At 46.0% G+C, this 26626-nt stretch overlaps 1 pseudogene; it reads right to left on the bottom strand.

Annotated features, from left to right (window-relative positions):
* Window positions 1-342: 342 nt before the first annotated feature.
* Window positions 343-25732, bottom strand: LOC148812623 (uncharacterized; annotated as a pseudogene).
* Window positions 25733-26626: the final 894 nt, after the last annotated feature.

Here is a 26626-nt window from a genome sequence, read left to right as displayed (position 1 = left end):
CGTAAGAGATCCGACTCACTGAAAACCAGCCCTTAGTGTCCCATGTGAAGAAAACTAATTTTAAATAATGTTCTATTTTGATCATGTTTGTATTATAAACATTGGTACATTGGTTCTTTTCGTGTCCTCGCCCAGATTACCCCAGTAACTTACCGGCTGGCCTTGCCTCCTACCCTTCGGATCCACCCTACTTTCCATGTTTCCCTCCTTAAACCCTTTCACAGATCCACCCTGTCTAAACCGCAACAAAGACCCCCACCGCCTCGAGTAATTGATGGACTCCCTGCTTACACGGTCAATAAAATCCTGGATTCCCGGTGGTCACGGGGATCCCTACAATATCTAGTCGATTGGGAAGGCTACGGTCCGGAGGAGCGCTCCTGGGTTCCGGAGAAGGATATCCTGGACCCCAACCTCATCCAAGACTTCCACCTTAACTTCCCGGATCGTCCCGCTAGGGCGTCAGGAGCCGCCCGTAGAGGGGGGGGTAATGTTACGATCCCTGCCTCCCGGCAACGGAGGAGGCAGAAGTAGGCGTAGCCCCTATCCATCAGTTCACCTATCAGTTTTCCCATTCACCACCACACCCCCGTCTCATCCTACTTAAACACCTGTCCTTCCCTACCTCGTTGCTCAGTATTGGTTTTTCCGTTCGAGCTTCCTGGTTGCGCTACTTCCACTCTGTGTTCGTCTTGGCTTTCGGTTTTCGGTTTTTCCCTTTGGACTTCGGCTTTTCGGATCTCGGCTTGGCTCGGTTACTTTCGCTCTGTTTCGGATCACTGGCTACCCCTGGATTATCGGAATGCTCTACCGTCTACGACTTCGGATCACGCTTCGGCTTCGGTACTCGTTCCCTTTCGGATATCTGGCTTCCCCTGGACTCCCGGCTCGTTCCTACGATTACGGATTGCTTTTGGATTACGGATTGGCTTTGTTCGCTCCTGCAAGTGGGTTCACTCACTGGTTTCGGTCCCTCTTACCGAATCCTTAACAATTAGTAGCCAAAGGCCGATGGTTGTGACTACAATAGTGACCAGTTGACCAGTCTGTAGCTCTGAGCAGTGGGACTCAGATCACACAGAAGAAGACCTGTCTGTGTGTGATTCCACACCAGCCTTGGGATTCACCTGCTCTCACAAGTGTCTAACAGACAGTCTTATAAATTTACAATTAGATGTCTTGTAACAATTATACAGTTAATTTAAATCATCAGACTACCTATAGACGTGAGAGCTTGGTGGAAATAAAACCAGGATACACATTTTAACCTCCAGAGTTAGTCCAGAGTTAGAACATGAGTCTAATCCTCCTGGCTTCTATACTCTGATGATTCGTGTAAAACCCCTAAAAGCGCTTATTTCAGGGACTCGTGCTCGTTCTCTACTGCTCCACACGGGTACGTTTTGTAACGCATTAATCTGTGAACTAAACTATTTTTTTCTGTTTAATGAATTTCATTCCTCGGTTTGTCGCTCTCCTTCTCCAACTGTTATAAATCTCGTCTCTTCACAGCCCGGTTTAGTTTATTTGGAGATGTTATATTTGTCTGAAAAGCTCTCCGGGCTCTGGACAGGAGTCTCCTCCAGCAGAGATGCGCTATTTTTAAAAAAAAAAAACAATTAACCACCAGAGGTACTGAAGTAAATTATGTGATCAAATTGTATTTTTACATATATAATGCTTTCCTTGCTTTATTATTTCTCTTTTATAGAATTTAAATAGTGTTTCAACATGCATACGTTTCCTGTATTAAATAAAAATCAGCACTCACTTTTTTACAAAACAAAAAAAACGCTTTTCTTTTTGCAACATTTCGAGTACCTCTGGCATTCATGAAAAAGACACACAATAGCAGCAGAGACGCACTCTGCTCTGTCAGAAAGAGCGCTGTGACGTCACAGACACCAGCCAGAGCGCCAGGATCAGAGAGAGAGAGAGACCCAGTACCCACTATTGATAAACATACAGAAAAGAATATTAAAGTATTGGCTACACCTAAAAACAGCGACCAAAATTCCTACCACCACAAAGCCCTGCTGAGCCAAGAGCTGAGCCCAAAACAGAGCCCCCTGAGCCAGCTGGTCCTGAGGCTCACCGACCTGAGCCACACCGACACTAACCAGCCTCAGGACAGCACTGCTAGAGCACCACAACCCAGACTCAACCACATCACAGCACAGATCAAACAGCAATATCTCACACACTGGGACACACACACACAAACACAACATAAACTGGAATGTTACAGAACCCTAAACAGACAATACACACTAGCTGAATATTTGACCAAAATAAAAAATAACAAACAGAAACAGACCCTGACGAAGTACAGGCTCAGTGACCACAGCCTGGCCATAGAAACTGGGCGACACAGGCAGACCTGGCTGCCCAGAGAGGACAGGTTGTGCTCCCACTGCCAGCGGGGAGAAACAGCGACAGAGGTGCACTTCCTACTGCACTGGGACAGATACTCTGGGATTAGAGAAACATTCTTCCCTAAATTCAGAAATCTAATCCCAGAGTTCCCACACCTGCCAGAGTCACAACGGGTGTCCTACTGGGAGAGGGAGGAGGGAACTCAGTTGATCTGGCAGCCCAGTATGTGATCTCCTGTCACAGCCTGAGGAACAGTGAGTCTGTCTCCCAATACTGCTCCTTCCGTCTACAGTCTATGTCAATATTTTATAATATGTCTTTGTTGTAAATGTCTGTAACATGTCTGTAGATTTTATTTTACTTCTATTTTTTGTTTTGTTCCATGTTAATTTTATTATTTTTATTTGCTTTGGCAACACTGATTGTACCCATCGGTCATGCTAATAAAGCACCTTGAATTGAATTGAATTGAATTGAGAGCGCTGGAGGCGCACGGAGCGCACGGAGAAGAGTTCTTGATGACTTATCTATCGACAACCAATTATTTCAACTGAAGAACCGTAGAAAAATCGATTAACTTCACCGATTGGTGAGTACTGATTCATTTCTTGACCCTGTTTAAGTATCTAGAAAACAGTTAATAAAGACTGTATCGACCAATTACCATAGTGCGTTTAGGGTAAATAATGTTCAATCCGAAATTAAACAATGATTATTCATATTATTATTTAGGTAACTGTATCCTAGAGCTAGAAAATGATATTTCAAGTTCATAAATGTATGTAAGTAACAGTTTAAATGCATTTTTCCAGTGTTTATAAATCATAAGAATGGTAACCACGGCGACAGGCGCGCCGTCACTGCACGCGTATAAGAGTCTCGCATTTGTCACAGAAAGCGGTGTGACGTCACGGGTAGCAACTAATACTAATATCAGTGTCTTCATGTTAATATTAGTGAGATTACAACTGGTAGTTTTAATGCTAGTGTTCATGTGAGTATCAATGACAGTGGCACTACTGATTGTTTTAGTTTTAATGTTCATATTCATGTTAATATTAATTATAATTATAGTGTTACTGTTAGAGTATTAACACTAGTAGTAATGTTAGTTTTAGTAACAGCATTACTGTAATTATTAGTAGTTTGTGTCAGTGTTAGTGATAGTGTTACTGTTGTAGTATTAGTAGTATTTATATTTGTGTTAGTTATCGTGTATCTGTAGATAAGTGTGTTTGTGGTATCTGTGCATGTGTGGGTGCATGTCTGGAAGTGTGTGATGTCTGTGCGTGTGTGGACTGTGTGTCTGTGAGTGTGTGGGTATGTCTGTGAGCTTGTTGTGTCTGTTAGTGTGTGAGCGTGTGGGGTCTCTGAGTGTGTGGTGTCTATAAGTGTGTGTCTGTGAGTATGCGTAGTGTCTGTTTGTTTCTGTGAATGCATGCCTGAGAATGTGTGTGTATGGTTTGTGTCCGTGAGTGTGTGGTGTCTGTCAGTGTGTAGTTTTATATTTGTAAGTGTATGTGTAGGTATGTCTGTCAGTGTGTGTAGTGTCTATGTGAGTATTAATGATGATAGCTTTACTGATCGTTTTAGTTTTAATGCTAGTATTTATGTAATATTAGTGATACTTATAGTGTTAGGGTCAGAGTATTAACACTCATCATCATGTTAGTTTTCATGAGAGTATTACTATTATAAGTATTATTAGTCTAGTAGTAGTTTTTGTCAGTGTTAGTAACAATGATAGTGTAAGTTTTGGTGATAGTATTACTGTTGTAATAAATAGTGTATACGTGTGTGTCTGTGAATGTGTGTGGGTGTGTATCTATGAGTGTGTATAAATGGGTGTTGTTTCTGTGAGTGTTTGTAGTGTCTGTGAGTGTTAATGTGTGTGAATGTGTAGGTTTATATCTGTCAGTGTGTGTGAATGGGTGTGTAGGTGGCCTAGGGCTCCACTGGTGTGTCTGACAGAATTGACCCATCAACAGGTGTTGAGGTCCAGACCTGTTTGCGAACAGAAACACTTTCTAGAGTCCAGACCAACATCCAGAGATCTGTGAGTCCTCTGTTTTTATCACTATTAGTAGTAATGACAGTAGTAATTCTAACACGAATAATTATTAACTGAAACAGCCATCAGAAAATATCGCCTTTGCAATGATGTCACTCTTCTTCTTCATGAATTGTTTTTAGTGATAGGACATTTCTGTGTCTGAGTGCCTGCTGTGAATAGTGTGACAAGCCATTTCTCTCCAGTATTTTCTGGTGTGGTTATTTATCGCATACAAACATTATTCTCATTAAGAATATTTTACCAGCAAAGTCACAGTGAAACTGCTACGACAAAAGAACTTTTTATGGGTGGAAAATGTTCAACAGACTTAATGGCTCCAGGGGAGGCTTGATCTCACAACCTCAGTATAACTCCACTGTACCACACAGTGACCAATTGTACCACTTGACCTGTTTAAGGCAGGCTCCTACACAGATTGTAAAACTGGCACAAATGCAGGGTGAAACATGGGGTTTTGGATGTGGATACATCTCCACATGTGGGAAAGGGACAGTAAAATAGTAAGAAAATACAAGAGAAGAAACTGAAATATATGTGCTCACTTCAAAGTAGGAAGAGGTGGTTAGACAAGCAAAACAGCTTTGTGGACAATGTGAAGCAATATTGCGGAAAATTTGAAGCGACATTTTTTTGTGTCAATCAGCTCACAGATTCAGCTTCATGTGTATCGTTGTTGAATGAGATTGGTTTCTTCACAAGTCCAGTCAATTGACTGTGGAGAGCTTGCCGATGCACACCTTCATGAAGACTCTCTTTAAGATGATCACACCTTTCATTGTCAAGTCACCTCCTTTGCATACAAAAGTTGCACCAATACTAAGAGAAAGGATGAGGAATGGCTTTTATCAAGCGATTGCAGTGTTTGTTTGACTGAGGATCCTTGTGTGCTGAACTGACTCCTGGAAGTGTAGTGCAGTAAAACAGAAGGTTTGTGTCACTCAAGACTGTATCAGAACAATACAATTACACTACATTTATAAGAGTAAATATTACTGGTGCATCACAGTTCTTATAATGGTGAAAACAGGAGCACCTTCTCTACATTTTGGACTGAAGTATTTAAAAGGCAAGAAATACTATCACTATGCAATTAATTTATGCAATTGAGCTCCTCTAAATGTTCTAGTCTGATTATAAAATGTATAAAATTAGGTGACAATATCGGAATTCATTCAAATGCACAAGATTAATTTTCAGCAACAAAAATGCACTCGAAAATATTTTACAAGAAAGAAACCTTACATTTGCCTAAAACACTGCGACACAGAGGCCAATCTCTACTCCCTCATATACTGTCTTACACGCTCATGATGAACTGTCCTCCAGCGATAGTCAGCTGCCATCACCAACTCAGACATGACGTTCATGTACATATTATACCTTAATATGGCACTGCGTTACAATAATTTGATCAAAACAATTGGTGAAAAAATAATAATCAAATATTTCTTTCCTTCTTTTAGTAGATAATTATTCCTTTCCTCTCCTACCAGCCCTTACAAGTCACCCAGTTTTTAGTTTAGAGCTGGATTGAAGCTCCAGTCTCTTTGGGGGTGTGAGTTGGAATCCCACTGCTGCCAAATATCTCCAACTATCTCAGTGTTAAGAAGCAAAAAAAAACACACATTTGCTGCAGAAGGAACAGGAGAATTCGAGCCATTCAGCCTTATAGCGTGATGTCATTTTCTCATGCTCGTTTTTAGATGCTTGTGATCGAATTTATGATTCTTATGAGTGTGCTCACCCTCCATAAAGGTAGCACAGATATAACGTGCCACGTTTTCAGAGAATCACATTAAATACAGGTCAGAAGAAGGCGACAAAGTGTCCGCTAGGCAGTTCAGTGATTTCAATGGTGTTCTCTGTTGTTTAGGTCCAGAATGACACCCGTTACAACCAGGAAACACACAGTGTCAGGCATCAAAAAGACTTCCCAAAACCCTGATCCTCTTCTTGATCCGGTGATGGCATCCAGACATTTCCTGCAACAAAGCCAGGATATGGTCTTCAACAACACGAGTGAAAAGCTAATTCCCAACCTTTGCAATCCTTTGCAAAGGAGGACCGCATGTGCTCAGTGTTAAATGCACTGTTCATTATTAATAATAATAATAATAATCTTTACATTACCTAGCGCCTTTAAAGGTGGCTTTTCAAAGTGCTTTACAGAATGACAACAATAAAGTTAAAAAATACACAAGATAAGCAGGATGAGAATCCACAGTTAGAGGAGACAATAGATGGTGGTATTAAATACAGTAGGAACAGAGGGGTAAAGAATAGTTCATTAAAGGCTCTTCTAAAGAAGAGGGTTTGGAGTCTGGATTTGAAGGAGTTTAGAGAAGGTGACTCTCTGATATCCTTGGGGATAAAGATCCAGAGCTTTGGGGCAAAACAGGAGAAGGCCCTGTCACCCCAAGAGTGTAGAGGGGCTTGGGGGACAGTAAGGAGAGCAGAATTAGCAGAGCGAAGGTTGTGAGGTGGAGAGTAGGGCGATAACCCAGACAGGTACTGAGGTGCCAAGCCACGCAGAGCATTACAGGTGAGCTTGAGGATGTTGAAGTTGACAGGAAGCCAGTGCAAGGAGTCCAGGACAGGAGTAATGTGATCACAGTCCAGTGCTAATTTCTTTCTTGTGGCTGCTGGATCATTTTCAACTGTGGACTCTTAAGAAGTCCTTTATTTGACTTGATCAACACCAATGCCTAGAGGATTTTGAAAGGTTGAATCAAAATGATACATGACTCTGGTGGGACTCAAACCCACAACCTTTGAATGACTTCATTCTATCAAGGCCTAGAAGTCCAACACGCTCTCACAACTTTATTTCTGGTCATTGGGACTTTATATCTCGCAACGGCGACTTACAATCTCAGAATCACGACTTTATTTCTGGTCATTGGGACTTTATATCTCGCAACGGCGACTTACAGTCTCAGAATCACGACTTTATTTCTGGTCATTGGGACTTTATATCTCGCAATGGCGACTTACAATCTCGGAATCACGACTTTATTTCTGGTCATTGGGACTTTATATCTCGCAACTGCGACTTACAATCTCAGAATCACGACTTTATTTCTGGTCATTGGGAGTTTATATCTCGCAACGGCGACTTACAATCTCAGAATCACGACTTTATTTCTCTTGCCATTAGTAATCAATTAATTTAAAACAATGAAATACGGCTATAATCTGTTAGGTTTTGCACCAATTGAACGATTTTTGTAAAGTTCTTTTAGAACAGCATGATATGACCTTGATAGTACTGACCTGTGACAAGACTGTGAAAGTGAAAATGTTTTTGAAGTTGATTAGATTATTCTTTATTGCCAATAGTTGGTGGAATTTGCTAATAGTACAGCAAACAACACTGATGAGTCACACATACAACATATACAGTACAAATTTACATAGAACAGAAGACAAACATTGTCACATACAGCACATATGTAAACAACTTTCCATGTTAAACAATAAATTATACAACGGAAGTCAGAGTTCAAGGTGAATTCAGAGCTCGCATGGCAGAGGGGAGGAGTCTGAGGTTGAATCAGACCGTCCTTGATTGGGAGGATCTGAAGCGTGTTCCAGAAGCAAGAAGCTGAAAGAGATTATGAGCTGGGGGAGAGGGGTCGGAGATGATTTTCTGGGCACAACTGGAGGTGCAGCTTGAGTACAGAGATGAGATACTCTGGCTTCCTTGAAGAAACAGCCAGATTTGATCTTCTGATCATTTTAACTACTAAATACTCTTTTCTGTGTCCTGTCTTCTGTTGTTATTGTGTGGAAAACAGCTCTGTGTTGTTATAGACATTACAGTGAAAACTGCCTCTGAGAAACACACAGGTAAAAACCATGTCTGATCAAGTCTGCTGCTGTCATTAACACTCATGAAAATACTATTGGTGAAAAAGAACCTAATACCTCGTCAAACATTTCTATATAAAAACAGTAAAACCAGGAAAATGTTTATTCAATTCCAAACCGTTTGATAGATCTCTGATCACTGACAAGAGAAAGTGAATGTAAACCAGCTCTTGTCTCTCTCCAAGTTCAGACCGTGTGTCTGACAGACAGAACACACTCTCAGCAGACAGGAAGACACTTCTCCAGCTGCTGCTGTGCTCTGTGACAGAGAAGAGACCCTCAGTGACTCCCTTACCGACACTCTGACAGGCAGAACAAGAGAAAACTCACCAGGACTGAGCGCTGCCATCTCTCTCTCTCTCCTTCTCTTCCTGCTGATGTGAGGTGGCGGGTATCCTGTCCTCGCTGTGACACTGCTCTGGCCCCACCTAGTGGATTCATAAAGTTAATCACCAACTGAACAGGTTCATCAGTAAGAGCAAAATAAAACACCACAATACCCAGATCAACTCTTACCAGCATGGACACTTGGACACTGAGGTCCACACCCCTACTCTCACACACAGTGTCCTGATCTGTACTGACCAGCAGTCGGGACACTGGGGTCACACCCCTACTCTCACACACAGTGTCCTGGATCTGTACTGACCAGCAGTCGGGACACTGGGGTCCACACCCCTACTCTCACAGACAGTGTCCTGATCTGTACTGACCAGCAGTCGGGACACTGGGGTCACACCCCTACTCTCACACACAGTGTCCTGATCTGTACTGACCAGCAGTCTGGACACTGGGGTCCACACCCCTACTCTCACACACAGTGTCCTGATCTGTACTGACCAGCAGTCGGGACACTGGGGTCCACACCCCTACTCTCACACACAGTGTCCTGATCTGTACTGACCAGCAGTCGGGACACTGGGGTCCACATCCCTACTCTCACCCACAGTGTCCTGATCTGTACTGACCAGCAGTCGGGACACTGGGGTCCACACCCCTACTCTCACACACAGTGTCCTGATCTGTACTGACCAGCAGTCGGGACACTGGGGTCCACACCCCTACTCTCACACACAGTGTCCTGATCTGTACTGACCAGCAGTCGGGACACTGGGGTCACACACCTACTCTCACACACAGTGTCCTGATCTGTACTGACCAGCACTCGGGACACTGGGGTCACACCCCTACTCTCACACACAGTGTCCTGGATCTGTACTGATCAGCAGTCGGGACACTGGGGTCCACACCCCTACTCTCACACACAGTGTTGTTGTACTGAGCAGGACTTTTTTTATATTTATACATACTGTGTGCGTCATTGACGACACCTCTACTCTTACAGTGTCCTGTCTGTGTCTCTGGTTTGTAATCTCTCTTATGTTCAGACAGACAAGGGAGAGAAATGGACTTTTATGTTTTTCTATCGACTTTATTCTCCTGAGCCGATCATCAAAGAGCAGAACTGGCGCCAAAACCCGCTTCCGGCTCGTCCTCCGGATGCCGCTGCGGCGCCGGTTGCTAAGCGACGCTCCGAGCCCGAGCGCTCGAGCTCCTCTCGGGGCGGTTTTATTCCCAGCTGAGGAGCCGCTCCTGTCCTGGAAATCCCGGGAAGGACTGGGACTCCCCTCCTGTGGGCTGGGAGGCTCTTCCCGGGTGTCCTGGTGTCCTGGGAAAAGGCCCCCTGTGCTGCGGGCGTCTCCGAGAGAAACGGGCTGTTTGTGTGGGAAGATGCTCTTTCCTCAGGAGGGGAAGAGCCGAGCGGGAAGGAAAGTTCTGGAAGTGCGTCTCCTCTCCGGCTGCTCCAGTCCCAGTGACGGCGATACCGGGACAGGACAAGAGGGACGAGCGGGTCCTCTTTCCCACACGGGTTGTTAGTGGGGTTTGTTAGGACACAGGACAGAGAGAAGAAAGGGACACCAGTGGGAGAGAGTCCTGAAGCTCTCAGGTCTGGTCTTGATCCGGGTTGGTCCCAGTCCCAGTTTACACCGGTTTACAATGTGGGACTTCTGCCCTGACACGACCCCACAGGTGTGTCTCCACAGGAGACGGGAGTCCTGTAACGTGTAACCCTACAATATTTGATCTCCTGACTGTCTGTTATTCTCCCCAGTATAATCCTCTCAGTCTGGTATGAAATACCAGCTCCTGTCAGTCAGCTCTGTTACAACAGACAGGATCCCTTTAGTCCTGCAGGGTTTGATTCTGATTTTTATTCAACTACTTCTCTCATAATCACCTTTATTTTCCAACAGCGTTTCTGTATCATTCTAAAGAAGCGAACAGTAGGTTTCTACTGCTGTACTTCAGCTGGAAGGAGGTAAAAACACACGTTCCTGTTTCTCTTCAATACCTGGTCCTCTAGGCTGGTCCTCTGTCACATCAGCTAAAAAGTCACTTTTTAGGTTGAGTCCTGAAACTGCTGGACGAATCTCTGTTCTCATCACATCGCAAACTGGAACCACAGCACCTCCAGTGAGCCTGTCGAAGCCAATACCGCCCTGCTCCTCAGAGAAAGAGTCTCTCTTTTCCCCAGTGACTCCCTGTCGGTGCTGCTCTTTCCCTGAATCTGTCCTCACTCTTCCCCTGAGCCGGGCGGCGAGGACAAGCGAGTGAAACTGTGTCACAAGAGTGAGTGTGGAGTCTGCGTGTTCCTGCTGGGGGTCGCTGGTACTGGTGTCTGTGTGTGTGGAGTCTGCATGTTCCTGCTGTGGGTCGCTGGTGTCTGTATGTGTGGAGTCTGTGTGTTCCTGCTGGGGATTGCTGGTGTCTGTATGTGTGGAGTCTGTGTGTTCCTGCTGGGGATTGCTGGTGCTGGTGTCTGTGTGTGTGGAGTCTGCGTGTTCCTGCTGGGGGTCGCTGGTGATGGTGTCTGGTGGAGTCTGCGTATTCCTGTTGGGGGTCACTGGTGCTGGTGTCTGTGTGGAGTCTGCATGTTCCTGCTGGGGGTCGCTGGTGCTGGTGTCTGTGTGTGTGGAGTCTGCATGTTCCTGCTGTGGGTCGCTGGTGTCTGTATGTGTGGAGTCTGTGTGTTCCTGCTGGGGATTGCTGGTGCTGGTGTCTGTGTGTGTGGAGTCTGCGTGTTCCTGCTGGGGGTCGCTGGTGATGGTGTCTGGTGGAGTCTGCGTATTCCTGTTGGGGGTCACTGGTGCTGGGGTCTGTGTGGAGTCTGCATGTTCCTGCTGGGGGTCGCTGGTGCTGGTGTCTGTGTGTGTGGAGTTTGCGTGTTCCTGCTGGGGGGGGGGGGGGTTGCTGGCGCTGGTGTCTGTGTGAAATGACTGCTATCCTTCCTGACAGTTTGAGATCAACAGCGCAGCCTGACCGTCCTGCTGTCTCGACCCGGTCCACTCTGTCGGTACCAAACCAGGGAGCAAAGAGCTGGATTGGCCAGATTTAATCTGGGTCAGAACCGGGTCACTGTTGCTGAAAGCGCACACAGTAGGTGGCCAGAGACGGGGGGGTCAGGTGTCATTTTTCTGAGGGGGGATATGGGGTGCCGTCACCTGCAGCCCTTCACCCCGCTGCTGGGCCACACTGGGAATGACACCCACAGGGTTCAACTCGCTCGTTAATTAGTCGGACGTTAATTGATCCCGGCTTCATCAGCAGTTTCCTGAGAGGAGCCAGGGTATCGGCTTGTTCCCCCCTCCCTTCCCTCTCTGTGTACAGTAGAGCCTCCTGGGCAGCTTGTGAACCCTGGGTCAGTCACTCAGAGGGCTTATAACAGCCCTGCCCGGGGAGGAGGGCTCCCGAGAGCGTCACTCGAGTGTCCCTTAAGCCCATTGGAGGAGAGGGCTGAGGCAGGACGTCACTCCACCGTGGTGGAAGCCCATTGGCTGAGAGGGGACAGGGGGGCGGTCCCTGCGAGAACTCGGGGCAGGTGCGCGTCTCGTTTGAAGTTTGAATTCCTAACGGTCGCGCTTCCCGCCTTTCCCGCCGTGAGGGCTCCTGCCCCGCCGCGGTTTCCCGAGTTTGACCTTATTTTATCATTAATAATTGGTTTTAGTCAGCTTTTTATTAGAATATACAAGCTTTCTTCTTTCCCGCCCTTCATGGACGCCGTGTCTCTGCGTCGCCGAGCTGAAGCCACAGGTCAACCGCAGTTTGAACACGTTTCAATCAGTCAATTCGTGTGTTTTAAATATAATGTCGTCTAGGGCAGCAGTTTGTTCTTCACGGACGTAGATATCGGCGTCAAAGGAGTGGAAAAGTGTGCGTTTGCGTCAGTGTCATCAATATCATATGCTATCAGTGTTGTAACGCTAATGTAATATAATACTGCGTCAGTATAATCGGTCTGACAGAGTTTTCGCCAGGCTGGGGCTCTTCAGCACGTTTATACACCTGTTAAACTTGACTGAGTCCAAAGTCAACGCGTTTCTGGACGTTTCTGCGCACCGAGAGGACGTTTGCTGTTCGTGTTGGAGATGGAAGATGTTTCCCGGGCTGTGGCGGTGAGTGGCGACTTGTCCCTCCGTTTCTTCATTGAAATCGTTCAGTCCTCAGGCTGATGAGAAAACAGTCATAGGAGTGAGAAAATGTCTGTGGTGAAATTGTGTAAAAGTGTGTCTTTATCATTGAGCTCGACGGGTTTGAGGTAAAATTGTGTCAAAAGTGTCGGTTTATCATTGAGCTCGACGGGTTTGAGGTAAAATTGTGTCCAAAGTGTCGGTTTATCATTGAGCTCGACGGGTTTGAGGTAAAATTGTGTCCAAAGTGTCGGTTTATCATTGTGCTCGACGGGTTTGAGGTAAAATTGTGTAAAAGTGTCTTTTTATCATTGAGCTCGACGGGTTTGAGGTGAAATTGTGTAGAATGTCGGTTTATCATTGTAAAATTGTGTAAACGTGTCTTTATCGTTGAGCTCAGGGGGTTTGAGGTAAAATTGTCATAAGTGTCTTTTTATCAATTTGCTGGGAGGGTTTGAGGTAAAATTGGGTCAAAAGTGTGTTTTTATCATTGAGCTCGACGGGTTTGAGGTAAAATTGTGTCAAAAGTGTGTTTTTATCATTGAGCTCGACGGGTTTGAGGTAAAATTGTGTCAAAAGTGTATTTTTATCATTGAGCTCGACGGGTTTGAGGTAAAATTGTGTCAAAAGTGTATTTTTATCATTGAGCTCGACGGGTTTGAGGTAAAATTGTGTAAAAGTGTTTTTTATCATTGAGCTCGACGGGTTTGAGGTAAAATTGTGTAGAATGTCGGTTTATCATTGTAAAATTGTGTAAACGTGTCTTTATCGTTGAGCTCAGGGGGTTTGAGGTAAAATTGTCAAAAGTGTCTTTTTATCAATTTGCTTGGAGGGTTTGAGGTAAAATTGGGTCAAAAGTGTCGGTTTATCATTGAGCTCGGCGGGTTTGAGGTCAGATTGTGTAAATGTGTGTTTTTGTCATTGTGCTCAGGGTGTTTGAGGTAAAATTTGTATAAAAGTCTTATCTTTGAGCTCGACGGGTTTCAGGTAAAATTGTTTAAAAGTGTCTTTTTATCATTGAGCTCGGGGGTTTGTGATGAAATTGTTTAAAAGTGTCTTTTTATCATTGAGTTTTGGGTGTTTTGGGTGTTTGTGGTGAAATTGTTTAAAAGTGTCTATCATTGAGCTCGTGGGGTTTGAGGTAAAATTGTGTAATATTAATAATTGCTTACACTCATAGTGCTTTTCTGGACACTCCACTCAACGTGCTTTACAGATTGAGGACTCCCCTCCACCACCACCAAGGTAAGTCGTGATATAAGAGTGTCTGTTTATCATTGTGCTGGGAGGGTTTGAGGTAAAATTGTGTAAAAAGTTTATTTTTATCATTGAGCTCGACGGGTTTGAGGTAAAATTATGTAAAAATGTCTATCTTTGAGCTCAGTGGGTTTGAGGTGAAATTGTGTAAAAGTGTCTTTTTATCATTGTGCTTTGAGGGTTTGAGGTAAAATTGTGTCAAAAGTGTCTGTTTATCATTGAGGTGAAATTGTGTAAGAAGTGTCTGTTTATCATTGTAAAATTGTGTAAACGTGTCGGTTTATCATTGAGCTCGACGGGTTTGAGGTAAAATTGTCAAAAGTGTCTGTTTGTCATTGAGCTCAGGGGGTTTGAGGTCAGATTGTGTAATATTAATAATTGCTTATACTCATAGTGCTTTTCTGGACACTCCACTGTACGCACTTTACAGAATGAGGACTCCCCTCCACCACCACCAAGGTAAGTGGTGATATAAGAGTGTCTGTTTATCATTAAGGTTAAAATTGTGTAAAAGTGTCTTTTTATCATTGAGCTCGATGGGTTTGAGGTCAAATTGTGTAAAAAGTGTCTGTTTGTCATTGAGCTCAGGTAATTTGAGGCAAATTTGTGTAAAAGTGTCTTATTGTAAAATTGTGTAAAAGTGTCTATCATTGAGCTTGACGGGTTTGTGGTGAAACTGCGTAAAATGTCGGTTTATCATTGTAAAATATTGTAAACGTGTCTTTTTATTATTGAGCTCGATGGGTTTGAGGTCAAATTATGTAAAAGTGTCTTATTGTAAAATTGTCTTTATCATTGTTTGATAGGGGGTGTTTGAGGTAAAAGTGTCTGTTTGATGCGGTGGCTGTGTGGTGTGGCGTGGCTCAGTGGGGGGGCCGGGCACGGCGAGGTGCGCCGGCGGCTGTGTGGTGTGTAAAAAGTCTTTATCATTGAGCTCGGGGTGTTTGGAATAAAATTGTGTAATATTAACAATTGCTTACACTTATATAGCGCTTTTCTGGACACTCCACTCAACGCGCTTTACAGATTGAGGACTCCCCTCCACCACCACCAAGGTATGTGGTGATATAAGTGTTTGTTTTTATCATTCAGCTCGTGGCGTTTCAGGTAAAATTGTGTAAAAGTGTCTGTTTATTATTGAGCACGGGGGGTTTGAGGTGAAATTGTATAAAAGTCTTTGTCTTTGTAAAATTGTGTAAAAGTGTCTTTATCATTGAGCTCAGGGGGTTTGAGGTAAATTTGTGTAAAAGTGTCTTATTGTAATAGTGTCTTTTTATCTTTGAGCTCCCGGTGTTTTGGGTAAAATTGTGTAAAAGTGTCTTTTTATCATTGTGCTCGGGGTGTTTTGAGGTGAAATTGTGTAAAAGTGTCTATCAATGAGCTCAGGGGGTTTGTGGTAAAGTTGTGTAAAAGTGTCTGTTTATCATTGTGCTCGGGTGGTTTGTGATAAAGTTGTGTAAAAGTCTTTTTATCATTGTGTACAAGTGTTTTTATCATTTAGGTTGGGGGGTTTGAGGTGAAATTGTGTAAAAGTGTCTATCAATTGAGCTCAGGGGGTTTGAGGTGAAATTGTGAAAATGTCTTTTTATCATTGAGCTCGAGGGGGTTGTGGTGAAATTCTGTTAAAGTGACTTTTTATCATTGTGCTCGGGGTGTTTGTGGTGAAATTGTGTAAAAGTGTCTATCTTTGAGCTCGAGGGGTTTGTGGTAAAGTTGTGTAAAAGTCTTTTTCACTGTGCTCTGGGGGTTTGTGGTGAAATCGTGTAAAAGTCTTTTATTGAGCTCAGGCTGTTTGAGGTGAAATCGTGTAAAAGTGTCTATCAATGAGGTAAAATTGTGTAAATGTGTCTTTATCAATGAGCTCGGGGTGTTTGTGGTGAAATTGTGTAAAAGTGTCTTTATCATTGTGCTCCGGGGGTTTGTGGTGAAATTGTGTAAAAGTGTCTGTTTATCATTGTGCTCGGGGGTTGTGGTGAAATTGTGTAAAAGTGTATTTTTATCATTGAGCTCAGGGGATTTCAGGTGAAATTGTGTAAAAGTGTCTTTTTTCATTGTGCTCGGGGGGGGGTTGTGGTGAAATTCTGTAAAAGTGTCTTCATCATGGTAAAATTGTGTAAAAGTGTCTAGCATTGAGCTCGGGGGGTTTGTGATGAAATTGTTTAAAAGTGTCTATCATTGAGCTCGTGGTGTTTGAGGTAAAATTGTGTAATATTAATAATTGCTTACACTCATATAGTGCTTTTCTGGACACTCCACTCAACGTGCTTTACAGATTGAGGACTCCCCTCCACCACCACCGACGTAAGTGGTGATATAAGTGTGTGTTTTTATCATTCAGCTCGTGGCGTTTCAGGTAAAATTGTGTAAAAGTGTCTTTATCATTGAGCTCGGGGGGTTTGAGGTAAATTTGTGTAAAAGTGTCTTATTGTAAAAGTGTATTTTTATCATTGAGCTCGACGGGTTTGAGATAAAATTGTGTAAAAGTGTCTTTTTATCTTTGAGCTCGGTGGGTTTCAGGTAAAATTGTGTAAAACTTCTTTTTATCATTGTGCTGGGAGGTTTTGAGGTAAAATTGTGTAAAAAGTGTATTTTTATCTTTGTGCTTGACGGGTTTGAGGTAAACTTGTGTCAAAAGTGTCTTTATCATTGTGCTCGGGGGGTTTGTGATAAAGTTGTGTAAAAGTCTTATCATTGTGTACAAGTGTGTTTTTATCATTGAGTTCGAGGGGTTTGTGGTAAAATTGTGAAATAGTGTCTTTTTCACTGTGCTCTGGGGGTTTGTGGTGAAATGGTGTAAAAGTGTCTTTTTATCTTTGAGCTCGCGGTGTTTGTGGTAAAATTGTGTAAAAATTTCTTTTTATCATTGAGCTCGGGGGGTTTGTGGTGAAATTGTGTAAAATTGTCTATCATTGAGCTTGTGGTGTTTGTGGTGAAATTGTGTAAAAGTGTCTTTATCGTTGATGAAAAATTGTGTAAAAGTGTCTATTATTGTGCTCGGGGTGTTTGAGGTAAAATTGTGTAAAAGTGTCTGTTTATCATTGAGGTAAAATTGTGTAAAATACTTATCGTTGAGCTCGGGTGGGTGTGAGGTGAAATTGTGTAAAATTAATAATTGCTTACACTTACATAGCGCTTTTCTGGACACTCCACTCAACGTGCTTTACAGATTGAGGACTCCCCTCCACCACCACCAAGGTAAGTGGTGATATTAAAGTGTCTTTTTATCATTGACCTTGGGGTGTTTGAGGTAAAATTGTGTAAAAGTGTCTTTATCATTTTGCTCGGGGCGGTTTGTGGTGAGGTTGTGTAAAAGTGTCTTTTTATCATTGAGCTCGTGGGGGTCTGTGGTGAGGTTGTGTAAAAGTGTCTTTTTATCATTGTGCTTATGGGGTTGTGGAGATATTGTGGTTTTTGGGTGTAAAAGTCTCATTGTTCACACGTTGCTGCTGTGATGTGGCCTTTCGCCTGTAGGTGGCGCTCTCTCCACTCATTTTTAAATGTACCAGTCCTGATGGATGACTGTACACATCCTCAGTCAAGGGGAATATCTAATTAGTTACTCTCCAAATAGCATTTTTGAATGAAACATTTAAAGAAATCGACAACCACTTTTTCAAAACGCACAATAACACAGACTGGCATGTTTGACAACGAGTAAATAAGACAAAGGCGAAACGAGAATTCACCATCACTTTCTGCATGTTTACTGTGACCTGTCCTGATCATGAGAAGACTCAGACGCGTCTCTTCACCAGACAGTTTAATCCAGCAGTTCTACATGGGACCGGTGTGAGAGTATGTGGGTAACAGTGATGGCTCTCTCTGCTGTACTGCTGTGGCCCTCCCTCCTGATGACAGAATCGTCTCACACTTCACCTTCACAGACACAAGCTCCATGTGTTTGTGGTGAAATTGTGGGTCTGTTGGTGTAAAGGTTAATTATTGAGCTTGTTGAACTGATCTCGAAGGCCACTTTAATTTCAGTTGCGTCTGACATTTTGAGTGAAATTGTAGTTTTGTTGGTTTAAATGTGCTGTTTCTTTGACTAGCTGGCTTATTTAGCTGATATTTGTATTTCCTCCTCCTGAAGTAAATATCAAGTGTTTTTTTAAAGAAATTGTAGGATACCGGTGTGTCGAAGTGGCTCCGGTTTCGCTGCGGCTCATGTCAGATCCAGGGCTGATAGAAACAGTGTGATCAATAAATGAACTAAAAACCGATTCGCACGTTTGCGGCACTTCCGCTGAACAGAGACAACGCTTTCAAACCGTCTATATTGGAGGTTTGCATCACCGCTGCTAAAATCGACAAACAATGTCGTAAAAATGTTTTCGAGGTTTACTTTGGTTCAGATGACACCTCAAATACAGTAATACAGTATAAAAATAAGTGACAGGAAATACACTGTGCTGAAGCACTGTATGATGACGTGTTCTTGCAGGTTTATTTGACTTCAGGTAAAGAGAAATGAAAGTTTTATAAACACTTATTTCGGAGGCGTGTTTCACTCCAGGGGAAGTGAGCAGAAATTAAACCAAAGAAATGAGAACAGGGTGTACAGATGCGTTATGAAAGGGTGTTCTGGATGTTTGACTCAAAAACAACTATATAAAAACTGAAAACAGGAGATCCGCAGGTTGTCCGTTAAACCTTGAAGTTTATTAAGTAGTGATCAGCAGTTACTTACTGGTTTGCCCCGGTTCTTGTCTTCCAGTTCAGGACTGGTGCTGGGGAATGAGTGTGGTCTGTGGGCTCAGGGGTATCCTGCGGGGACAGGGGTATCCTGTTCCTGCTCTGATGTTCTCTCCTGGAACCTCCATTAACTGTCGATCTCAAGAAAAGAGAGTGATTGATTGGCTTGAGTGCCTTGTGAAATTCTCGGGGCTCGACCCCGTGTTTCGGCTGCGATGCCGTCGAGCGATCATCTGCTGTGAGTTCCCTTGTGGTGTCCCCATGTGACTGCGTGTGCCCGTGTCACTGCTGTGTGGATTCCTCTCTGTCGCCCCTTAGGCATTCCTGGATCCGGAGCCTCTGTCTCCTGGGTCTCCTCTCCGTGGTGCAGCTGGACTGTAAAGAGTGCGCTGGAGAGGATTGAATTGCTGCGGTGAAGGAGTGTGAGATGTGCTGAGTGGGAGACTGACGAGCGCAGTCGAGCGGCGGCTCTCGCCTTCCTCCCTAACTTCGGTTTGAAACCTCCTGAACGCTCTTGGCACGGTCAGTCAGTCGGTGTCCTTAAATGTTTTGATTACCTGTTATTCCTCTCATTGTCAAGGCAGGGGTGTTGAGTTCCGCCCGTCTTCGGCACGTTAAGAGAGACCGACCCTGTGAGCGCACACGGGGGAGAGAGAGAGGAGGAGCAGGCCCCACTTCCAGCCTCTCGCTCTTTCACAGCCCCGTACCTGAGGACCAGAGCGTCTCTCGTCAGCAGGGCCTCGCGCCTGCAGGTGACTGAAGTGTGCTTTTATATACAGGTGAGAGAGTGCACAAGAATCGTCAGAAGTCAACACCGTTCGTTAGAGATGGATGATGTCCAAGGTCACCCAGAAATAGAGCACGACAGGTCACTCAGAGGAAAGGTATTTTTCATTTTTCACCGGCCTATGGATCTACCAAGTACAGACGCCAGACAAAAAATATTGAAATGCAATTTGAAATTCACACTGACGTGTTGAGAACTGTTCTTGAAGCGGCTGTTCCTTAGAAGTGTTTGATCTGCGTTCAGATCTTCTGCTAAGGAGGTGTGGTCAGGACTGTTGAGTCTGCAAACCCTGAGGTGTCCTGCGGTCTTTATAATCTATAACCACACTTTCCCCTGTGGACGTTAAATCATCTCGGTCGCAGCAGGATGCCGATTGATTTGGAAGGCTGCTTTATCCCGACAGCATGAGAGAGAGGCCAACATCAGTCTGGCTAAAGGTCTGGTGAAAGGAAAGCTTTGACTTTAGAGAATTTAAAATTATTTTTGTAGATTTTAAAATTAAGTGATTAAGTAGAACTAACTTATTTTATTTCAGTTGAACTATTAGGAACAGTTATTTTACGAAACCCGAACATTATACTGTGTTTTGGTTTACTCGAGATTTAACGCAAGATGGAGTTTCCTGCAGGAGTTCTCGGGCGGTGCGGAACGTGTTCAGTGTTCTGCAGTCCAGGCTCTCACTACGGAGCTTGCCAGTTTGACGTCTTGAGCGATTTTTCTCAGCCTCTGGTTTTTCTCCCTCACGATCCTGTACTCCTCCGGCAGCAGTTTCTCGTTGTTGGCGATCTTGGCGAGGATCTTGGCGTGCTGTTTCATCTTGCGCAGGTCAGCGATGCGGGCCTCCTCTTCCTCGTTGCGGATGAGCAGCTCGATGTAGGCGGCCGTGGACAGAGCGTTGGGCTTCAGGGCGATCTCCTCCAGCCGCGCCAGGCAGTTGGAGGACAGCCTGATCAGCTGCATGATCCGGTCCTCGATCTTCTCGAAGTCCATTTCGATTTTCTCAAGCATCTCCTTCGTCGACATGAACTTGCCAGAAGCCTTCACGAAGTTGTCCTTGAGTTCTTTGACTGTTTCCATGACCTTGACAACTTCGTACTCCCACATCGTCATCTTGGATATGTGAGCGGAGTAGTGGCAGTTACCTGGACAGATCACAGTGTCCAGCGTCATCCATGACGGCGCAGAGACTGATTTCTCCTGGTGTGGGAAGGAAACATCCTGAATGGCACAAAACCAGACAGTTGTTGCAGTTTGTTGAGAGATGCTTGGTGTTTTTCCGTTTCGGGACCAGCTCCTCGATCTCCGTCTCAAGTTCTTGTTCTGCTCCATGTTGGCCTGCTCGTTTTCCAGACGCCTTGATCTTCTTCATTTCGCTCAGCTTCGCCAACCCGGCCGAGATCTGAGGCAACAGCCTCGCCATCGCCGTCTCCAGCCTCTCGCGCTCCTCCAGGACTTTCTTTGTCAGCGTCAGGTCCTTCACCTCTGTCTTCTCCAGGGTTTGGAAAAACCTCTTCAGCTGCTTCACGTTGTTCATCCAGACGATTTTCTCCAGCTTGTTGTCGTCCTCTTCCTCGTTGTCGCTCCCGGAGCCCTCCCCGCTGGAATCGGTGTCGGGCCTCTCGTTTTGCGTGTAAAGGGCAGAATAGTTAAATTCGAAGTGCGTCGCTTTCCCCTTCCGGTTCTTGCGGCAGGGCAGGCCCGCGGCTTCGATAGCGCCCAGGACAGGGATGTCCTTCCCGTCTACAAACGTGACGAGGATGTTCTCGGCGATGTCCTTCCCGAAGATGGAGAGGATGGAGTTGAAGACATACTGCTGGATGGAGGTCAGCCGCGCCAGAGACGCCTGGACCACGAAGCACACTGTGTCGATGTGGTCCACGCTTCACCTGCTCTGTGATTAGCTTGTCCTGAGAGAGTCCCCGCATGTCTCCGAACCCCGGGGTGTCGATGAACGTGAGGGAGTAGGGGACGACGAATCCCTTCTGGTTGTGGAGCTCGTAGGACGTCATGATGGAAGTCCGATTCTCCGCCTGCGAGCGCTTGGTCTCCTCGTGGATCAGCTTGAATCGAAACCGATCCTCCCACTGCACGCCCAGTATGTAATTGATAATCGCGTTGATGAGGGTGGTCTTCCCTGCCCCCGTGGCCCCCAGAAGGATGATGACCGTATTGTTCACTTCTACTTTCCTGTCGAACGTGAAGCGTCCACAGAGGAAGCTCGCCTCCACATTCATAGCGGACGCCTTGTCCTCCGTGGCGTCGGATGGAATGATTTGGAAATCTGTGTTCGGCTGAGGACGCATGTCGATGTCTTTCTGCAGCGTCTCGGCGTCCCATAACGTGATTCCTGCGGGGAGACAAGAAATAGAAGAGGTGTTAATGGGGCTTTGCAAGCTTGTTGCGCTTCAGGGAGTGATCTTTCAGCTGCGCGGTCAAGTGTCGCTGTAGCGTCCCTGGTGGTCTAGTGGTCAGGATTCGGCGCTCACTGCTGCGGCCCGGGTTCGATTCCTGGTCAGGGAATGTCAATACTCTTCTGGGGCGGAGCGGTGGCTCTGTGGCTGAGGATCTGTTCCTGTGGCTGGAAGGTTGCCGGTTCAAATCCCACAGCCAGCAAAGGAATCCTACTCCGTTGGGCCCCTGAGCAAGGCCCTTCACCCCAACTGCTCCAGGGGCACTGTACAATGCCTGACCCTGCGCTCTGACCCCCAGCTTCTCTCCCTGTCTGTTTGTCTGTCTCATGGAGACCAAGCTAATGCAAGAAATTGTATAGGGGCAATAAAGCAACATTATCAACATTATCATATTATTATAAATCGTAATCAATGCGACAGATATAAGCGCAAGGCGAGGCATCCTGACCACGAGGATGAGGCTGAAGCCCCACCACTGATGCAGCCCTCCAGTGAGAGATTTTGGTTCAACAGGCCCGTTGGGTTGTACACAAGCATTTGATCACTGATCGAGGGTGTGATCGGAGCGTCTGAGATTCACATTCCCTGAAGGGCAGACGGGAGATTTGGGCTGCCCGACGCCAGACATAGGAACAGATGACGAGTGACTGCTTGCTGATTCCACTGGGTGAACAGAAGGATTTAATAGCGAGTGATAAGAATGAGGAACTCGGAGCAGTTTCAGTGGGATCGGGCTTCAATGCAAGCGTCCAGTTCTTCTGGTCCTTTTGTCACGACTGAAACAACGAGGATGAAAAACAAACGCCGGCCAGAGCGATGGGAACCTGTCGGAGTTTCCACTGTGGGTTAACGCTAGGGGACGACACTGCACCAGACTGGAGCCAGAAGGAGTGTCCACTGTGGGTTAACGCTAGGGGACGACACTGCACCAGACTGGAGCCAGATGGAGTGTCCACTGTGGGTTAACGCTAGGGGACGACACTGCACCAGACTGGAGCCAGAAGGAGTGTCCACTGTGGGTTAACGCTAGGGGACGACACTGCACCAGTCTGGAGCCAGATGGAGTGTCCACTGTGGGTTAACGCTAGGGGACGACACTGCACCAGACTGGAGCCAGATGGAGTTTCCACTGTGGTTTAACGCTAGGGGACGACACTGCACCAGACTGGAGCCAGATGGAGTGTCCACTGTGGGTTAACGCTAGGGGACGACACTGCACCAGACTGGAGCCAGATGGAGTGTCCACTGTGGGTTAACGCTAGGGGACGACACTGCACCAGACTGGAGCCAGATGGAGTGTCCACTGTGGGTTAACGCTAGGGGACGACACTGCACCAGACTGGAGCCAGATGGACTTTCCACTGTGGGTTAACGCTAAGGGACGACACTGCACCAGACTGGAGCCAGATGGAGTTTGAGTCTCTCTGACTCTCTCACCTGGAATCAGTTTGTCTGCCGGTGTCATACAGCTGGAGACAGGTCACCTCAGTGTGAGTCTCTCACCTGTTTCATAGCCGTTAAGGGACGCCAAATATGTAATCACAGTGTCTGGACTCCACGTGTGTGTGTGTGTGTGTGTGTATATACAGTGTCTGGACTCCAGGTGTGTGTGTGTATATATATATGTGTAACGTTGCCATAGCCAAAATGTAAATGTAGTGGCTCTCTGAAGGCACCAGTTCTGTAGGGTTTGGGCATTTACTGGGACAATTATTAATTGTAGCAGTAAATCACAAAATAATTTTTTGATGGCTTTAGAATCCAACCATGCGACATAACTCAAACAACGCACACACACAGGTACTAATACACGAGGATACATTTATTAATACATAGAATATGCATATAAACCTAACAGATCTTATCGAGAGGGTTATCAGAATACAAAAGATATATATTCAGTCAGTTACGAAGAGTTACATATTTCAAGAGGACATACGTTCAGTATATCATTCATTTAGACCGTTTTGTAAATGAACTTGGTTATAACTTCTACGTTAGATACTCAAAACAAGTACATAACTCTTAGGAATTAAATTGATATCAAGTGGTTGGGATAACAATTGAATTCTCGAGCTGTAATGCAGTGAAGTTGAATACTCATCCAATCTCTGGGGATTCAGATCTCCTGCAGGCACAAAGAATCAGCTGCAGGCTTGTTGCTGTCCAATCTGCGCTCTCTGGCTCCGTTCCAGGCTGTGCTGTGCGGCTTGCGACGGTGCGCTGCTGATGCTCACTGTTGGCTTTAACTAGCAACGTTTGTGCACAGGAGAAAAGATGACTGTGGGTCCCAGCAAGTCAGGAGGAGGACCGGTTCATTCCTGATGAAGCGCTAGTTCTGAATAGTGATTCAGCTGTCCACAGTTCCGACCTGTTCACGAGGCCTGCTGCTGGTGCTAACCTCGGGTGGATCCTCTGGTTACTCTCTGGCAACCTCCGCTCTAGACTCTTAGAACAAAGGAAAGTTCTGGCACTCGGACACACTGGCCGTTCCGTGGTTGTCCAGGCTGAGTCTCAGGATGGTCAGGAGGCGCGCTGCGAGAATGTCCTGCCCTTGGGAGCCTTCTGCTCCTGGGCCGTCCTGCCCTGGAATTCTCCTTTGAATTCCCTTTAGAACAGTCCACAGAATCCTCTCCAGAATCTCTTCTCTCTGAATCTCCCGAATCTTTCAGGCTCTCTGTGTTGCCTGTTTTTACCTGGAGGAACTTCAGCTCGCTGATTGGCTGAAAGTTCCATGGGCATCAGAGTCCCACGTGGGTTACTCGGCCCTACCAGTCCCTGATTGGTTGATCACGGTGAGATATGAGTCACTTACTCCTGACACTTAGGAATGCAGTCCAGATGTCCATCTGGCACTCCCTAGACAGATAGGCGCCAATGGATGACCATTGATCATGATAGCCAGACTTAGCTAAGTGCATCCCTGTCTGGGAGCTTGTTCCTTATCAAAAGAAAACATCCTAAATCAGCCTGCATGAATACTTTCTCTGTGGCTGCACCACAGAGATGGAGGATGAGATGGGGCCTCCTTTAGGACAGCATACCAACGCTTAATTCTGTCTTATTAACAAGCCTTGCCGCTACACCTGGAATCAGTGTCTGTCAGGGTCATACAGCTGGAGACAGGTCACCTCAGTGCGAATCTCTCACCTGGAATCAGTGTGTCTCTGTCAGGGTCTTACAGAATCCCCAGCTGGATCAAACGAACGCATGACCCCAAACTGTCTGGATAGCTTCTGTAAAAACGTTTTCTAAACCTTGGAGTTGTACAGTTTTAGACACTTTGTGATTGTGTTCTCTCACAGAAGATAGAAAACAAGTCTCTCATAAATTCCCATAGGAATTAGAGCCACGCTCCTCACCAGCTCTCCCTTCTCTGTACCCAGCCAGTGTTGAAGCTGGTACTGGAGGCACTGCTGTACACAGAGAGAGGTGGGAGGGGGGAACAAGCTGATACCCTCGCTTCTCTCCAGACACAGCTGGGTGAGCTCCCCCAGTCAGGATAGGAGGCTCTACTGTACATAGAGAGGGGCGGGGGTGGGGAACAAGCCGCACAGCCCTGTAGTTGAAGCCGATACCCTTTAACTGATGACTTCCAGTCAGCAGCAGGGGCAGTCGATCACTTGGGATGCAGAAAGCAGAACAGGACACCCAGTTATCTGAAAATGTTACTTTATTAAAACTTCTACAAAAAGATTCACGACAAGAACCAGACGAACCCGAGAGCCTTCGACACGCCAGCGCCGCCCAGAGGCAGCACGAGGACCGCAGAAGGGAAACGCACCAACGTCTCCATATATTAGTGTAACAATCTGTCCCGTACGCTATGTACAACATTAGTAGTCGGCGAAGAAGGAAAAAAATATGTTGCGTCTCCTGCACACCGGGGGGCAGAGACGAGGAGCCGGTACCCCAAAACTATTCTCCTGGTCTAACAGGACCGGACCTGAACCGATGGACCAGCTAGACTGGACCTGAACCACCAGAACAGCTGTCCTCCTGGTCTAACAGGACTGGACAGTGTACTGACCAGGGCCAGCCACAGTGAATTGATCAGGAGCGATCGATCACATGGAGATACTGACCAGGGCCAGTCACAGTGAATTGAACGCCACCAGGGGGCGCACAAGAGGCTCAGCCCTCAGAGTCGCCACCCTCCGAGCCCACAGAGGACATCCTGCCCCGCGAGAGTCCGCAGGCCAGAGCCACTCCTGCTGCACCATGTTCATGGAGTCCTCCAGCAGGAAGGGCTGGATTGCTGGGAAGGACGGCCGCTCCCTGGACTCCCGGCTCCAGCAGCTCAGCATCAGCTCAGCATCTGGACACACCTCCGGCCGGGACAGGTACACCTGGGGACAGGAGAGAGGAGAGAGACGGGTGAGTCTGCAGGACAGGAGAGAGAGAGACAGGTATAGGTAGTGCTGGCTAGGTGTGGGTGTTACCTGCTTGCCCTGGTCTCTGAAGAACTCTCCATCGTTCTCGATCACCAGCTCGTCTGTCATGGAGGCGTAGGGCTGCTCCTTACACAGCCTCAGCATCTCCCAGAGGGTCACCCCGAATGCCCACATATCGCTGGCTGTGGTAAACTTCCCCTGGGGACACAGACACATGGGGTTCCGAGGTCATTATGACATTTATCAAACAAAAATTCTAACAATATCCTGCTCTTCACCAACCCTTCAAACATCCT

Source organism: Atractosteus spatula (assembly GCF_055471065.1).
Source record: "Atractosteus spatula isolate fAtrSpa1 chromosome 10 unlocalized genomic scaffold, fAtrSpa1.hap1 SUPER_10_unloc_2, whole genome shotgun sequence".
Taxonomy (NCBI): Eukaryota; Metazoa; Chordata; class Actinopteri; order Semionotiformes; family Lepisosteidae; genus Atractosteus; species Atractosteus spatula.
Note: the sequence above shows the minus strand (reverse complement) of the source record. Positions and strands in the feature narration are given on the sequence as shown.